The 17,283-nt window shown below is 45.7% G+C and overlaps 4 non-coding genes and 1 pseudogene across 4 annotated transcripts; all 5 read left to right on the top strand.

Annotated features, from left to right (window-relative positions):
* The first annotated feature begins 4,285 nt into the window (after positions 1 to 4,285).
* On the top strand, positions 4,286 to 4,464 carry LOC142370485 (U2 spliceosomal RNA; annotated as a pseudogene).
* Positions 4,465 to 4,828: 364 nt separating this feature from the next.
* LOC142374255 (5S ribosomal RNA) lies at positions 4,829 to 4,947 on the top strand. Its single transcript, XR_012768676.1, has one exon. It is a non-coding gene; the product is annotated as a 5S ribosomal RNA (ribosomal RNA).
* A 591-nt stretch (positions 4,948 to 5,538) lies between these two features.
* On the top strand, positions 5,539 to 5,651 carry LOC142374330 (U5 spliceosomal RNA). Its single transcript, XR_012768692.1, has one exon. It is a non-coding gene; the product is annotated as a U5 spliceosomal RNA (small nuclear RNA).
* A 304-nt stretch (positions 5,652 to 5,955) lies between these two features.
* LOC142368360 (U2 spliceosomal RNA) lies at positions 5,956 to 6,146 on the top strand. The gene has a single exon (XR_012767333.1). It is a non-coding gene; the product is annotated as a U2 spliceosomal RNA (small nuclear RNA).
* A 364-nt stretch (positions 6,147 to 6,510) lies between these two features.
* On the top strand, positions 6,511 to 6,629 carry LOC142374197 (5S ribosomal RNA). Its single transcript, XR_012768661.1, has one exon. It is a non-coding gene; the product is annotated as a 5S ribosomal RNA (ribosomal RNA).
* The last annotated feature ends 10,654 nt before the right edge of the window (positions 6,630 to 17,283 follow it).

Here is a 17,283-nt window from a genome sequence, read left to right as displayed (position 1 = left end):
ATGTGAAGAAGTCCAATCACAGGATGATAGCGAGGATGCCTCCCTCCCCGATGCCCAGCAAACAAAGAGGCTTGCATCAGAATTGTCCTCTGATTCTCCTATAGTCTCAGAGAAGAGGGGAAGAGCTGGGACTACCTCAGACAGTTCATCTGTGGAGGAGCCCAGAGTCTTCCCCTCCAATTCACCAAATGAGGTCTCTTTTTTAAATGTAGTTCTGCAATCAACCCCTAGAGACTCAAAGTTTAACAAAACCTTGCAACAGAGGCCAACCCCCAGAGTCCGACCGGGGAATAGAGCTCAACACCCTCGCCTCTCACCTGTAGAAGTGAAGGAAGAGCTCCGTTCACAAGAAATTACATAACTGCTTTTAAGACATTTTAATTGTTTTAACCCTCATTTAGTCTTTTAAGATGTCATACCTGTTGTTTTTAACCATACTCATGACACTCACTCTCTCAACTATTAATGTGAGAAGTGTAAAGTCGAAAGTTAGAGCCCAGAGTGTTTTATCCTTTCTTAGTTCTTTTAAGTCAGATGTTCTTTTAATACAGGAATGCGGCCTACCGTTTTTAAAGCACTACAGACAGTGGGAGGAGATGTGGCCACAGACATCATTGTGGAGTGGATCCAACCAAAACAAAAATGACGGAGTGGCCATTTTAATCAAAAACCCTCAGGTTCTGGTGAAGGGCAGCACTGTGGTGAGAGACGGACGGGCACTTTTAGCACATTTGACTTTTATGGGACAAGATTTTAACCTCTTAAATATTTATGGCTTTAACGAAAAAAATGACCGGTATGACCTTTTAGAAGACCTGCAGTCCCACATGCTAGGTAGGGCACCACTAGTTTTAGGGGGTGATTTTAACTGTATTTTAAGCAGGAGTGACAGAAAAAGAGCAGGGGAATTTTTTAAAGTTGACAAAACATCGGTTTTATTACAGGGCATATGCAAGGATTTTAAACTGCAGGACTGTTTTAGGACCATGCATCCCAGAGAGGAGGGCTTCACCTGGTTCAGTGGTGATGGCACCAGAGCCTCTCGTATAGATTACCTTTTTACACGGGACTGCCCACCAACCGATGCTAGATTGACCCCCGTTTTCTTTTCCGATCACCTAATGCTTTCCTGCACCCTATCACTCTCTTCGGGTGTGACTTCAGGAAGTGGTCTGTGGAAACTAAACTGCTCCCTTTTAGAAGAAAATGAAATAGTTAGTCAGTACCGGGAGCAGTACCACGAGTGGCAGACCCTTCAAGACTTTTACGATACACGTGCACACTGGTGGGAAATGGTGAAGGGAAAGACCCAGACTTTCTTTAGACAGGCAGGTAGGAGAAAAAAGAATAGGGAAAACAGACGCATGATGGGACTGCAGAAGCGACTACAGCGCTATTTTAAATTAAACCAACAAGGGATGGATTTTAATGATGAAATTAAACAAGTGAAAACAGAGATGTCGATTTTAGCAGATATTAAAAGTAAGGGTGTCATTTTAAGAAGCAGGGAACGAGAAATAGAGGAAGGAGAGAAGTGCACAAGGTATTTTTTTAAGAAAATTGTGAATAAAGGGGGGGCCATTTTAAAGCTAACAAAAGAGAACGGGTGCACAGTTGATTCAATGGAAGAAATTAAACAAGCTGTTGAACAATTTTATCGTGAATTGTACGAACAAAAACCTGTTGAAATGGACACCATGACAGAAGTTTTAAATTTCATAGAAAAAACAGTAAAAGACAGTGTGCTTTTAACCCAAGATTTTACAATTTCAGAGTTAAATAAATGCTTTACAAATTTTAAGAAAGGGAAGTCCCCAGGACAAGATGGACTTCCCTTGGAATTTTATTTGACCTTTTGGGATATTTTAGCACCTGACCTGTTTACTGTTTTTATGGAATTTGAGCAACTTGACCGACTTCCTGACAGTTTTAGAGCAGGGATAGTGACTCTTCTTCACAAAAAAAAAGACAAGACTGACTTGAAGAATTGGAGACCGATTACACTTTTAAACTTTGACTGTAAACTTTTTAGTAAACTTTTAGCCTCACGTATGTCCTTGTTTTTAGAAGACCTGATTCACCCGGATCAAGCCTGTGCCATCCCGGGGAGGAAGATAACCGACAGCCTCGTACTGATCCGAGACACCATCTGTTATGCGAGAGACAGAAACATTCGGCTAGCAGTCCTAAATTTAGACTTTGAGAAAGCCTTTGATCGGGTCTCGCACCAGTACCTTTTCCAGGTACTGCAAAAAATGGGGTTCCCAGAAAGGTTTATAGCTTGGGTGGGTCTGCTGTACCGGGGCATTACCAGCAAATTCCTTGTTAACGGGCATCTGACAAAAGCAGTAAACATCCACTGCGGTGTCCGTCAGGGTTGTCCGTTATCTGCCCTCCTCTACATCATCTGTGTGGAACCACTGGCACAGAGCTTGAGAAGGGACCACCAAATCAATGGGGTGAGAGTCCCGGGGAGCGGGGGACTATCGACAAAGTGTGTTTTATATATGGACGACGTAAACATTTTATGTACAGACCTAATATCCATCAATAGGACTCTGGACTTGACTGACTGGTATGGACGGGCCTCTGGGGCAAAACTAAACAGAAACAAGACCCAAGCCCAATTGTACGGGCCATGGACAGCGACTGAGACTGCAGGACTCCCCGTGACTATAACCCAGACAAAACAGAAAATACTGGGGATTAATTTTGACAGGGAAGGGGGAGGGACATCAAACTGGCCAGACGTGGTAGGGAAAGTAAAGCAAAGACTAGGATACTGGGGACTTAGAGGACTGACCATTGAAGGAAAGGTTTTAATCATCAAAGCCGTGATTTTACCTTTGCTTTTACTAATCAGTTCTGTTTTTATCCCACCTAGAAAAGTGCTTTTAGACCTGGACCGAGCCATTTTTTATTTTCTGTGGGGCTCCAAGTGGGAAAGACTGAGGAGAGATGTAATGAAGAAACAAAAAGAGAAAGGAGGAAAAGGAGTGCCTGATTTTTATTTGTTTTTAGGAAGCAGATACACTACACTGCACATCCTACAGGCCACAGACCCATCCGGAAACCCCAAAACTAAAGCAATGACACGATTCTGGATGGGTTCTTACCTCAGAAGACTGAAGATTTTACCCACCGACCTAAAAGTGCCTGTGTCTTTTAGCCTGCCACCATCCTATGCTTTTATCCAGACGTTCTTAAAGCATTTTAACTTGGAGGCAGAGGAGTTGCATGTTTTAACAAACCACCGCTCTTTGATTTCTGTTGTGCAGGAGCGGGAACCAGTGAGTCCGGTGTGTGGGCTCGCGTTCGGCGAGCCCTCAACAGTTTGGTGCAACGTCAACCATTCCGCTCTCCCAAACAGACTCCGGGACCTGTCGTGGATGGTGGCTCATGAGATCCTGCCAGTCAGGTCCGTTATGCACTCCCGGGGCATGTCAGCGATCTCAACCTGCCCGCGACCTGGTTGTGGCGCGCCCGAGTCGGTGAGGCACCTGCTCTGGGAGTGCAGCGCTGCTGCAGACCAGTGGGCAACAGCCGGCTCCTTGCAATTCCCGTACTTGCCAGCAAGGGAGGTCCTCACAGCACAACTCGTGCTCTATGGGGTGAGCCAAACAAAAATAAAAAAGAATGACTTTGCCAAGCAGTGGCTCACCCTAGCTGCTATGAAAGACGCCATGTGGACCTCCAGGAACTTGCTGGTGAGGAAGCGCATGCAGATCCCCCCCGTGGCTGTGATCCGGATGGCCGCAGCAGCGGCTCAAGCGGCCGGAGCTGCAGGCGGCGGGCCTAGGACACATCCACCAAGAAGAATCGCCTCTGTGCCCATTCGGATGAAGGAGCCGGAGCTACACACAAAAAGGTCAAAGCAGCGACGGCCTGGCTCTCCGGGTGAGGCAGGTGGGAAGGAGCAACAGGGTGGGGATCTCCTCTGAGCACCACGACAGGATCCCGAGAGACCTACTGTTTGGGGGAGCGAAATGAGTTTCCCTGGGTAGGGACTCACTACGCTCCTGCACAAAAAATGGACTTGGAAGAGAGCATTTTAACTAATGCACTCCTTTTTAAAGACACTCAATACAAACTGCTACTCGCATGAGAACTACTTCACATGTAGCTTTTATATTAGACGACATTGACTTTATCTGTAATATCCCATGAAAAACTTGTTTTATTGTTGTTGTTTTAAATGTGGTTATACAGATTACACTTATTTATTGATGTTTTTATTCATAGGTAAAACATATGTTTTAAATGAAAATGTGATGTATTAGTGTCAATAAATTTTTTCAAAAGAAAAAAAAATCTGTTCTTATCAGTTTAATATCTGATACGTCCTCTATATGAGGACTACATATTAAATGGATTTTTAGGCACAGGGGTTGAAAAAGGGGCTTGCTCCGTTCACTCCACGCATCGACCCGGTACTGTAGTGCCGCCGGGAACGGTGCACTCTTCCCAACTCTTGTGAAATAACAAAACCAGCGATGCATGGTGGTAGTTTCAGGGAGCCGTTGTATTCTGACTTCTAAAATAGGACTATAATCTTTAGAAAAGACGCAGTTTATGAGCATGTCGTGGGACTGAGCTTCCCTGGTTTCCCTGTATGACCATGAACACCAAACTACACACAGAGAACAGAGGAGCTTGACAGACACACACTAAGTTATCTGAGAGTCCCATTTTCAGCTGCAGAGAACAATCACATCAGGGAAGTCGACGTGCAGGCTCAACATCAGCCTCTCAAGCCAACTCTCTGGTGAAATAGGGGAAACGTACGGTCCCAGCACCAATGTAACACATATTTGTCACAGGGATTGTGGCTTACGGCCACACCGCCCTGAACACGCCCGATCTCGTCCGAACTCGGAAGCCAAGCAGGGTCGGGCCTGGTTAGTACTTGGATGGGAGACCGCTTGGGAATACCAGGTGCTGTAAGCATTTTTCTCTCTTCTCTCTGCATGTCTTTTGTTGAAACATCTGTTGATCACCCTGTGATCCATCTTGCTGATCCTGGATCTGCTAAGGTGTCCCAGGTCATGGTTGCCTTTGATCCTCATACATTTAACTTTGTCCTGACAAAGGAGCAGTTCCAAAAAGTCAAACAGGGACTGCCTTTGCAAACTGCATGCGCCTGGAGAAGCCAAAAGGCTTACAGCACCTGGTATTCCCAGGCGGTCTCCCCATCCAAGTACTAACCAGGCCCGACTCTGCTTAGCTTCTGAGATAAAACTCTGGCTTTTAGTCTGCGAAAAGAGAGTGAAAGTGAACTCCACTTTGAGATGGCTCTGGGATTGGGCCGACTGGGAGAATTGCTTGAAAAAAAGCTCTACACCCAATGAGCGGTCAGAAGAAAGCCTCAAGACCCCTAGTCTTTTGCACAGAGTAAAAGACAAAGCAGCCATTGAATAGGGCCCGATTGTTCCTACCTGGTCGGCCGAGGAGCGAGCGTCTCAACCAAGCAAAGCTCACCGTGGGGAAGGTGGCTATGCCAACTAGCCTGATGCACTGCTCCCGCAGTGTCAAATTCTCGTACTCTGGTTTCTCTTCATAACTTACAAGTATTTCGCCTTTTACTAAAGACTTCCGTAGAGAGCAACATTAATGAGTTGTTTCTATTTTTGGAAGGCTTTACCTTTGCGGGTGAAGCCCATTCTGTCTGTGCAAAGGAAATCTTCTTGCTGTGCCAAGTGACTTCTCGGAGTAGAGTCACCTTATTTGTTGAGACCGTGCCCTTGTTCAAAGCTGGAGCGCTAAAGTGTTGTTGTTTGAATGGTGCTCAGTGGAGCGGGCGGGAGTGCAAAGTTGTACCATCTGAAACGGCTGAAGAGTGCTCACTGCAGCGGGTGGGCGGAGGTGCAAAGTGACGCTTTGTAGGCAAAAAAAGAGCACCGCCACAAGTGCGCATTGTGCCAGGAAGGGCGCTCGGACGTGAAACAGTGGAGTGTTATCGCTTCTCGGCCTTTTGGCTAAGATCAAGTGTAGTATCTGTTCTTATCAGTTTAATATCTGATACGTCCTCTATATGAGGACTACATATTAAATGGATTTTTAGGCACAGGGGTTGAAAAAGGGGCTTGCTCCGTTCACTCCACGCATCGACCCGGTACTGCAGTGCTGCCGGGAACGGTGCACTCTTCCCAACTCTTGTGAAATAACAAAACCAGCGGTACATGGTGGTAGTTTCAGGGAGCCGTTGTATTCTGACTTCTAAAATGGAACTATAATCTTTAGAAAAGACGCAGTTTATGAGCACGTCGTGGGATTGAGCTTCCCTGGTTTCTCTGTATGACCATGAACACCAAACTACACACAGAGAAAAGAGGAGCTTGACAGACACACACTAAGTTATCTGAGAGTCCCATTTTCAGCTGCAGAGAACAATCACATCAGGGAAGTCGACGTGCAGGCTCAACATCAGCCTCTCAAGCCAACTCTCTGGTAAAATAGGGGCAACGTATGGTTCCAGCACCTATGTAACACATATTTGTCACGGGGACTGTGGCTTACGGCCACACCGCCCTGAACACGCCCGATCTCGTCCGAACTCGGAAGCCAAGCAGGGTCGGGCCTGGTTAGTACTTGGATGGGAGACCGCTTGGGAATACCAGGTGCTGTAAGCATTTTTCTCTCTGCATGTCTTTTGTTGAAACATCTGTTGATCACCCTGTGATCCATCTTGCTGATCCTGGATCTGCTAAGATGTCCCGTGTCATGGTTGCCTTTGATCCTCATACATTTAACTTTGTCCTGACAAAGGAGTGTTGTGGAGGAAATAGGGCCGAGTACACTGTCGGTTAGCAGTCCATTGGGGAGTTTATTGAACAAACTGTCACAGCAAATATGCATACAGGATGTACAAAATGTCCACCGTCTTCATACTGTGAACCAACTTTATACTGGTTTAATCATAACATGCATGCGTCATCCGGTCTCAATCTCTTTCTGCGACGCCGAGCGTCTGCCCTAAATGTAAACAGCCCATACTACCTTTTACCCATATTCGTATGAGCCGAACAACAAAGCACAAGATGTAACTAGGCCAGATGTCATGAGGATGTCATGACATCCTTCTCCCACATAGTCCCCCCTGAAATCACTTTTCAGTGATTTAATAAAGAAATAATCTAAAATGAAAGAAAATCATCCCACATAGTTAATTAAGAATTAATTAACATAATCAACACTAAATCATCCTAATAATTCTACAATATCAATCAACGGGACCATTTTGAATCAATGAAAAGGAATATATATATATGTGTACTCGAATCACATTAAATGATTAAATTAAATTAAACGATATTGAATTCAACAACACTACAAGTTTTACATTGCCATCACACTTGTCCACTGTCCGCAGTGCATAGGTGCGAAAAACCCACCGACTGCTACTTCCGTAACTCATGTTCTTATCTTGGGAAAACTCACCTACGGCCCCACCCCACTTGGCGACCGACCACTTTACCAAGGTCGCACTCCGAACAGTCGACCAACACAATTGGCAATGGACATATCCGTGATCAGTTTTGATTGATAATAAACATAGAATGAATACACGACCATCAACCCAATTAATCACAGTTTTGTATCAAGTACAATACATAAAATTATGGATTATCACACAACAAAAGTAATAAAAAGCAATGTAATGCAGCTCCTCCAGTCCCGTCCCATCTCCTGTACTCTGGTGTCGTCTCCTCCTGGCCGAACATCCGTCTGGCTGGGTCTGGAACTGCTAAGCTAACTCTGGGAGGAGAGGTCGCCAGTACATCACTCCCAATCAAAGAGATCTTCAGCATCTCTTCTCCCTATCAGACTAACCTTGGTTCCACCCTCAAGGAAAGAATCATGTGAACCGTCCGTTGGTAACCTTCATTCGTTGGCCCGCTCTCCCATGCGTTGGTCCTCAGACCTGGTCTCGCATGGTCATCTGCCTCCTGGTTTGTTCCATACTCCGTTTGAACATCACTTGCAGCAACCACCTTCTCAGAATGGGTATAATGCAACACACCAATAGGGCGACCATTATGAATATTGACAATATAGCTAATCCCGCCTTCACTGCCATCGCTCCCCACTCTCCCAAAATCCCATCCAGACCAGTCCACCACCCTTCACTGCCACCAGCATTACTCTTCAGCTCCTCTTTCAGCTCCCTGATCTTCTTCGTGGCCGTTGTAAACGTACCATCAGCTGCAGTGTTCCCGGGTATAAATGTACAACATTTTTCCCCAACCATCTGGCAAACGCCACCTTTCTCCGCTAATATCCAATCCAAAGCCTGTCTGTTCTGCCAAGCCATCCTACTCGTCTCATGTAGTTGTTCTCCAAAGGCTGCAAGCCCTTCACTCGTGTAGTTAAGAATTCTCTGTTGGTTGTAGTATATGTAATTAATCCACTCCACATTTTTGTTAATCGTGATCCACGGCAAAATAGACTCAAATCCAGCTGCAACCTCACTGCGTGCTTTGAACTCAAAAGGAATCCCTCTCGGCTGCCCTATTGCATCCAAGTAAATGTGCTTGTCCATTATGTAGTCACCACTAGATCTTTTAATTCTCCCATTTTCCACATCCAACCCCAGTAACTCGTTTACCTTGTCATACACTAACACAACCGAAGTCTTCATCCTCACAAGTGCACACAGGCCTATCCACCTGTTGGGTAACACGTTTAACAAAACGTCCTCTCCACACATCCAATAACTATCAGCTATTGGGTGTGTCTGATCCCCAAACAGGTAGAGAGTCGGAATTGTCATTTCTATATCCTCACATTTTTGATCCAAAGGAACCGGATTTTCATACCACACAGGTGTCCTGATAAATATTGGTTTCATATTTGCGTGTGGATACCAAGATAAAACCCATGTGACGTTGCATTTAACGGTAGTATTACCTACGTGAGTTCCACTGTCATTAGTAAATCCACCACTCGTGAAGCATTCAAACTCACCATCGTAATCTACTCTACAATCAGTCGGAGGCCCATCCTGTGTTGTGCTAAGATTAAATTCCGCACAGGACGACTCCAATTTGTGGCCCCTCCCTTTTTTGAAAAAGTCCTGTAATTTATTTCCCCCAAACATCAATCTGCACTTAATTCCACACATCGGAAGCTCAAACAATAACCATTTATCCTTCTGAGGTGTAAACCTACCTTCTCTGCATTCCCGTTGCTGGACCACTGCACAGTCCCTGAAGGTGTGTGGTTCTGGAACAACAACAGGCAATGCCCCCGGAGCGTCTGCGCATATGAGGCACTCCGTCGCCGTTAGTTCTCTCGTAGTGTACCATGCCCACCTATACCACATATTCTGTGCTGCCTTCCCCCACAAACCATCTTCCACAGTTACACTGTTTTCCTGTCTCTTCCTGTGCATGTACCCTCCATATGTTCTTGGATTAACATGATTATTCCGTCCTGTAGTGCTAATGGCATCAAGTCCCCCTAGATTTTCACGAGACATCTTCCTATTCTTACCACCGTTATGAACAACTCCTTTCTGGCCCGAGGACACCCTGATCTTCTCAGATTGTCCCTTCGTTGCAGCGTCCGGAGGCGGTGATTTGGTCATCTCCTCCACCGGACCCATGATCCACACTTCCTCACCATCCTTTATTCCAACGTACTTAAATTCAAGCTTAACATCTGCCTTTTCATGACTAGCTCTAGTGTGTATTGCTGGCAAAGTTTGTGGCGTGGCATGGTCTGAGTGGGTTTGTATTGTTGCATCATACTCATCTGACCCAGGCTGGCTACTTCCCCTGTGGGGTGGTATCCTCACGGGACCCCTTCCCGCCTCCCCTGGATGCGGGATGCCGTCCCACATCTCCAGGCCTTGCTCTCCTGAGCCCATGCCGTCGGCCAACACCCACACCTGGATGCTCATCAGTGTCAGAAATCTTAACATCTTCCTTTTGTTCATTCTTCCCCTCGGGCTTAACTCCGTCTGTGCCTTTAGCCCGAACCTTAGTGCAGTGATTCAAATGGTACCATGTGTTGCTACCTTCCACTTGAACTGCCGTCGGCGTTGCTCGCACCACTGCGTACGGACCTTCTCGTCTTGGCTCGTGCCACTTCCTTCGGAATACTTTGATGTACACCTGGTCGCCCGGCACCACTGGTCTCTCAACCGGCTGTACGAGACTCACATCTCTGGACTTTTCCTGTAGATAGATTGTTCTGTGGATTGCAGTCAGTTGCCTCATGTAAGCTTTCAACTCTGTTTGCAGCTGCTCGAGTGGGGGCCCTTTAAATGGACCTCTCAACTGAGGTGCCGGCATGGGTCGACACGTTAGCATTTCATGCGGTGTTAGGTGCGTGACTCTATGAGTCTGCATACGATAGCTCATTAGTGCAAGCGGCAAAGCATCTACCCAGTTTAGTTTAGTTGAAGCACAGATTTTATTCAATTTCACTTTCAAAGTTCCATTGATTCTCTCAACCATCCCTTGACTTTGTGGGTGATAAACGGCCCCACAGCGCTGCTTGATCCGCAGCTGCTGCAGAATGCCTTTCGCAACCTTCTGAACAAATGCTGAGCCGTTATCTGAGCTAATCTCTGCTGGAATGCCAAACCAAGGAATCACTTCTCTTACCAAAAACTTCACGACCGTCTCTGCTCCCAAATCCTTGGATGGAGTTGCTTCGACCCATCGGCTGAAACGATCAATCACCACTAGCATGTACCTTTTCCCTTGTACTGTTTTAATCATGTCCACATAGTCTATGACCAATGACTTAAAGGGTCCTTCTGGCACCAGAATGTGTCCCACTGGTGTCTTCACACCCTTTCGCACATTGTTCTGTGCACAGATTTCACATTGACCCAACACTTCATCAACCATTGCATGCATGTATGGTGACCAATAACCTTGTTGTTTTACCTTTTTCACTACCTCTCCCCTGGCACAGTGATACACACTGTGAACATCAGAGATCAGCATTGTCAGCAGAGCCACTGGTGCCACCAGGAGACCATCATGTGATCTCCACAATCCCTTCTCGTTCTTCGTGGCGCCTCTCCGCGTCCAGACATTGTGCTCCCCCACCCCTGCTTCCTGTTGCATTAGAATGATGTCCTCTGGCGTAACCTCTGGCTCCAGTGACACCATTGGTGCCAAAACAGCCACCTGGCATCCTGATGCTACTTTCGCTGCTTCATCAGCCGCGTTATTACCTTTACTGACAATTTCGTTACCTTTCCGATGTGCCTGGCACTTTATCACTGCCAGTTTCGAGGGGAGCATCATGGCTGCAATCAGCTCCCTCACTTGGACCTTGTGTCGCACTGGACTCCCGTCTGCCCTTCTGAACCCTCTCTGCTTCCAAACTGCTCCAAACAAATAGCAAACACCATGAGCACATGCAGAATCTGTGTACACATTTGCAACCTTACCCTTCGCCAGTCGACATGCTTCCGTTAATGCCTTCAGTTCAGCCAACTGTGCCGAACATGGCTGTTCACACTTCTCAGCCTTCACCGTCACAAAGTCTCCGCCTTCCTGCTTCACAACTGCAAACCCTGCATGATTACCCAAATGATCTCTGAAACATGAACCATCCACAAATTAGGTGACATCAGCCCGCCCAAGCGGAGTTGCTTCTAGATCAGGTCTCAATTTGGTATATCTCATAGTTTCTGCTACACACTCATGTGGTTCTCCTTCAAACTCGAGTGGAATGACATCCGCCGGATTCAATGTAGTACACTTCTGTATTCTCACATCCGGATATGTCAACAGATGCATAAACTGCAAACACCTTGCCTGAGTCACAACATACTTTCCCTGATTTATTAGTTCTGAGATGTTATGGTGTGTCATGATGTTGACTGGATACCCCATTGTTATTGTGGATGCTTTCTCATAAGTATACTGCACTGCGGCCAACCCTTGATAACACGGTGGCCAGCCTTGTACAACATTATCCAATTTTGTACTGTAATAAGCAATGGCTTGTTTTCTTCGACCACTACACGTTTCCTGCATCAGCACTGCAGAAGCGTACATGTTGTGTCTGTTCGAGACATATAAGAAAAATGGCTTCTCATAGTCTGGTATTCCCAGTGTTGGTGCTTTTTGCAAATCCTGTTTCAAACTTTCGAAGGCTAACTTAGCCTCGCTGGTCCACTCCAGTGGTGCTTTCAACCTTTGGTCTTTGGAATGTTTCATGATCCCTCTCAAGGGAGCGCATTTAATTGCATAATCTTCTATCCAATCTGCACTGAAACCTGTCATCCCCAAAAAGATCATCATTTCCTCGATTGTTTTTGGACATGGTGCTTTACTTACTCCCTCCAAGTGTGTTGGGGAAATAGCAATCGTTCCCTGCGAGATTACCCTCCCCAGATAATCTACTTTAGGTTGACAATACTGCAGTTTCGATTTAGAAACTTTGTACCCTCCCTCTGCCAGCCTCTCAAGGATCTTCATAGAGTCCTGATGACACGCCTCAAGTGTTGGTGAGCATAGCAAGAGATCATCAACATAGCGTAGTAGGGTACCGTTCAATGCGAGGCCCTCTAGGTCCTGTCCAAGGACCTGGTTAAACACATGAGGGCTGTGTTTAAACCCTTGAGGAAGTCTGGTGTAAGTGTACTTCTTACCTCTGTATGTGAATGCGAAGAAATACTGGGATTCCTCGGCTAGAGGAATGCTGAAAAATGCAGAACATAAATCGATTACTGTGAAAAACTTTGCATCAGGAGGCACGTTGGTGAGGAGTGTGTATGGATTTGGCACTTCTGCTGGCCAATCTTCCACAATCGCGTTTATCATGCGCAAGTCATGTGCTAACCTGTATTTAGATTTGTCTGCCTTCAGGACTGGAAATATTGGAGTATTACACACACTGACTGTCTCAACCAACACTCCTTTTCCTACAAAACCTTCTACTGTCCCACTTACCCCCTCTTCTGCTTCTGGCTTGAGTGGATACTGAGGACGATTAGGAAGTTTAACATTAGGTCTCAATTCTACTCTCACTGGATTAGCAGATTTCACCAAACCAACATCGGCCTCATTCTTAGACCACACTTGGTTTGGGACATGAGCTATCATTTCTTTCAACAGATCACTCTCAACCCTTTCTGTCTCACTTTGCTTTGCTGTCTGGACTGATTGGTTCGCCAATGCCATAACAGCCTGCGGTTTCGCCAATGCTGATACGCTGCATAGGATTTTAATCATTGTGGCATCCTGTGATTGGAAAATTAACGGATTCTCTGTTCGCTCCCACTTTACACCTAACGCTGTTTTCATCATGGGCCCCACATCCTTTGCTTTGAAATTCTCATTCACCAACAAAGTAACATGTGGAGCAGATTCTGGCACATTGTACCATTTTGAAATAAATGCATTTGATTCCACATTCATGGCTGCCCCTTGTTCTCCAATGATAATGTATTGAGTTGTCAAATTTATCTCCGAGTGTTCCGTTTGTTTGTCCCATGGCTCTTCGAACTCTCCACTTTTTGAAACATCATAATACATTGTACAATGATAATCGAGCGTGGGTTTCCTTGCTTTAGGGCACTGGACTTGAATGTATTTTTCCCATTTGTTCCAAGCCACTGTTACTGGCTCAGAAATGTCTCCCAACCAATAGATTCTTGCTGTGTCTGCCTGTGTTGACTCTGGAAACTCCAGACCTCTTTTATCCAAGATTATGCCTTGCGGTGAACACCAAATCTTAATTTTTAGTTTGCATAGGGCATCCCTCCCCAACAAGTTAAGGGGAGTCTGATGAGATACCCCGATTGGCATCCTGATTTCATTTTCCCCTGTGTAGATGCGCACGGGGGCGGTCATTTGTACTAGCTGCTTAATTCCCGAGAATCCTATTGTCTCAATAAATTTATTTGACATGGGGAGGTGTGTGGCATAATGTTGACTCACACAAGTGTAGGTGGCTCCAGTGTCCACCAACATTGGAGTTGGCTCATCCTCAATTAGAACCTGCAGCATCGGTTCTTCATCAGCTCCCACCATTACGACTGGAAACTGACCCTCCCCTCTAGGACTCTGTGGGCACCCCTAATAACCAAAGTTTGGACTCACCCATGGGCCTGCCGGGCCACTTGATCCACCCCGCGGGGACTGGCCACGGTCCTGCCGCACATTCTGATTTCCTGGTGCTTGCGGACATCTGTCAGCAAAGTGTCCCAACTCGCCGCAGGCCCAACATGCCCCCGAGGATCTTCGTCTTACGGCTGTGCCTCTCCTGTACCCTCGGTAAGGTCGAGGCTGGCCTTGTCCTCCTGCACGTGGTGTGTATGGTGGTTGCGGGTAGGCCTGAGGTGTGACGGGTTGAAAGGGTGCAAAGGGTGCAGAGGGTGCAGAAGGTGTAGAAGGTGTAGAGGGTGCAAAGGGTGGAGGTACCTGTTCAGTGGTCCCCGGTGTCATCAGGGCCTGGCCTCCTACCTTTGGTCCTTCCAACTGCATCTGTGTGAGTTTCCTCTGCAAGTTCTTATCCTGCTCCTTCCGTTTCCGTTCACTTTGCCTGTATTTGTCAATAGCATGCACAACATTATCCCGGAATGCCGCATGTGTCATTGATTTCAACTCTACCACATCCTCCAGCCTCGCTCGAACTGAGTCGAGCATGGCCTCTAGGATAGAGTCTCTGAACACAGAGTTGAGCACTGTGTTAGGTTCAATGTCTTGTTCCAGTTCTTGTTTCCATTTTTCCAACTGGCGTGCAACGTACGCCGCTGGATTATCTGTATCCAACAGTGTGTCGCTCTTTAATGCTTTTGGATCCGTTTTCGTAGGATACTCAGCTCGCAGAGCTCCCCACAATGCAGGTCGATGTGCATCGAACCCAATTCCATCTGCTCGATGGCCCACCATCCAGCCATTCATACTGTTTCTCAAAATGCCCTCCATGGTAGTAGTTCCAAAACACCTTGCCCACACTGCCTTAATGTCTCCCACAACCAACAGTTTACCCACAGTTTCTTGTTCAAAAGCTCTTATCCATTTGCTTGCACCCGTGTGAATGTCCGGCAGTCTGGCAACCAGCCCCGCTAAGTCGAGCATCTGCCACGGCACATACTGTCCCTGCATCCCATTCACCAAAATCGGATAATTACCTGCAGTATATTTCTGTGGTGCATGAATATTTGGTCGGTATCTTAAATCATAATCCCTGTCCCTGCCTTTTCCCTGCTGGCCGGGTGGATTCTGTTCCTGAACCTGCTTTTTTGCTTGGTTTATCTCTTGCTGTAAATCAACCATGGAATGATTATGCTCTATCCAATATGAATCTTCTGCAAGTTTCCCCTCATATTCTGCATAACAGTCTAAAACCTGTGGTGTCTTCCTGGCCGTACTACAATGTTTGGGAGGCATTTCATGCGGTATGGATTTTTCTTGTAAAGTCCTATCGTGTCGTACAGATTTTTCTACTAGGGGAGAGATGGTACGATCTAGGTGTAGTGCTTTTTGGTGATCTGAGGCCTGTGCCGTTGCTGAAGCTGAGGCTGTTGGACTCCTAAACTCTACAACAGATGGTGGTTTCGGATAACCTGAGGCCTGTGCTGATGTTGAAGCTGTTGGACTGCTGTGTTCAGTACAAGATGAAAATTGATCACATGATGGATTTTGATCTGACGCTGCCTGATATTGTGGGGGGTTTCCCCTTGCAACCTGATCTGAACCACCGACAGCGCCTGGCTCAGGAGCTCCCTGACTGCTCAAAGCCGCTGTTTGTGGTTCAGGGCGTACATAAGGTACTTCCTGATTTTTCATTTCAAAATCTCCTTTTATGTTCATCACCCCTGACAGTGTTGGATATAGTCCTGCAGACTCATGCCGCTTGACCTTCTCCACTACCGGCTGTTCCCCCCTCAGTATGGCTACGCCCTCCTTCAAATTCCTTCTGTAACGACGACCTTCAGTTTCAAAGAAGTGCAAAATTTCTAATTCAAGCTCCCTCTTTTTCTGTCTCTTTTTGCTTTTGTTTTTTGATTTGTGATCGTTGATTCTTTGTTCCAAAACTTCACAGACAGCTACATCGAAAGTGCTATCCTTTGGCCAGGGTGGGAACATATTTTTGGTTCTTTTTTACCATTTTTGAGATAATTTTTGAATGTCTTTGTAACGTCCTGGATGCCTGGCGCTAACGATTATTGTTGGTGTTACATCCATCGTTTCACCTAGTTAGTTCCCCAGAACCGGGAATACTAATTATTATTATCCCCCTCCTTTTTTATTTTTTTTTTCCAAACAACTTTTGAAGAATGCTATTGTTTGCTATCCAATGTCAATTGATGTTGGCTTCCTAGCCGTTGTAAATGAATGCTAACTTATTGCCAATTAAGATTTAAACCAATATTTGCCTTATTGCTATTGCTAATTCATGCTAATTGTATTTCTGATCAATGCTAATTATGGCTAACGAAATGCTAACCAATGCTAACAAATGCTAGTAATGCTAACCAATGCTACTTTTTGCTAATCAACGCTAGCTTCCTTGTTGACCAATGCTAATTGAATGCTAATTATGCTATTTAATGCTAATTATTGCTAATCAATGCTAATCAATGGCGAGTTATGCTAGACAATGCTAGTTATTGCTAATCAATGCTATTGATTGCTAACCAATGCTAATTTATGCTAGACGATGCTAGTTGTTGCTAATTAATGCTATTGATTGCTAACCAATGCTAATCAATGCTAATTTATTGCTAATCGAAAGCTCAGTTAATGCTTACTCTGTTTAAAGTGACTCAAGCTTGGCGCTGCCCCAACCTTTGCTCACACCCGGATGTTTCTGATCCAATCCACCCACAATGTCTCCACCAATCCCGATGATACAATGCACGTCACAGCTACGTAAATTCTGACCAATGAGATCTGAACACACCTCTAAATCTACCTCCAATGAAACACGTCTAAGACACGTAACTTTTGAAGCAGCAGAAAAATGTCAAGGACAGACCACGCGCCTACACACCAACCGCGTGAGCGTGCAGCACTCTCTGTCTCCCCCTGAAATCCAAACACCTTCAACAAGTCCGTTGAAAATAGAACTTTAGAAACTTAACATCAATCACAGCAGTATTCAATAATTCAATAATAACAAGGTGCACTCAACCAACATACACAATCTTAAAGAAATCAACATTCAGCGTTTAAAAATCACAGCACATTACTGCAACAACTCCTTATCTCCCCAAGTTATTAATGTGGCAACTATAACAATTAAGCAAATTATAACAATGAAGCAAATTATAACAATGAAGCAAATCTGAGTTTAACTTAAAAT

Source organism: Odontesthes bonariensis, chromosome 2, assembly GCF_027942865.1.
Source record: "Odontesthes bonariensis isolate fOdoBon6 chromosome 2, fOdoBon6.hap1, whole genome shotgun sequence".
Classification (NCBI taxonomy): Eukaryota; Metazoa; Chordata; class Actinopteri; order Atheriniformes; family Atherinopsidae; genus Odontesthes; species Odontesthes bonariensis.
Note: the sequence above shows the minus strand (reverse complement) of the source record. Positions and strands in the feature narration are given on the sequence as shown.